This window comes from Nematolebias whitei, chromosome 6, assembly GCF_014905685.2.
Source record: "Nematolebias whitei isolate Nwh7 chromosome 6, NemWhi1, whole genome shotgun sequence".
NCBI classification, from domain to species: Eukaryota; Metazoa; Chordata; class Actinopteri; order Cyprinodontiformes; family Rivulidae; genus Nematolebias; species Nematolebias whitei.
Window position 1 is genome coordinate 8,804,100 of NC_056503.1, and position 595 is coordinate 8,804,694.

Sequence of the window (595 nt, forward strand, 5' to 3'; positions counted from 1 at the left end):
TATCATATTTATCATTTATGTCAGAGAAGAGCCAAAATTAGTTCGCAGATGGTTTGTCAAAGAGTAAAAAGTGAGCAGGAGTGTTTCTAACGAGACCTTTTTTGTATTTGTTGCCAAAACCTACATGAGAAAATGTTATCTTGTCAACCAGGAGTTCTGGTTTCATGTTCTGATAAAATGTAATTTACAAAACAACCCAGATACTGGCATACGTGTGACAGAGAAAATTTACTGAATGTATTTGTGCTGAAAATCATGCAACATGACTGAAAATACTCCATTTCAATGAGTGTGTTCTCTCGTATCTGACACCAGGGGCGATTCGAGGATCTGACCTTTAGGGGTGCTTAGCCCCCAGTACTGACAATGGCTCTTGGCTTGAACAACACACCCCATGGTGTGGTTTGTGAGAAATGCAAAAGCTTACCACATCTGGTATTCCCAGGCAGTCTACCATCCAAGTACTAACCAGGCCAGACCCTGCTTAGTTTCCAAGAGCAGATGAGACTGGGCGTGTCCAGGGTGGTATGGCTGTCAACAAATTACAAATAGGACTTTTAAAGGATCATAGCAAACAACGAATAAACATATGCAA

The 595-nt window shown here is 40.8% G+C and overlaps 1 pseudogene; it reads right to left on the bottom strand.

Moving 5' to 3' along the window:
• Nucleotides 1-420: 420 nt before the first annotated feature.
• Nucleotides 421-539, bottom strand: LOC119411578 (annotated as a pseudogene).
• Nucleotides 540-595: the final 56 nt, after the last annotated feature.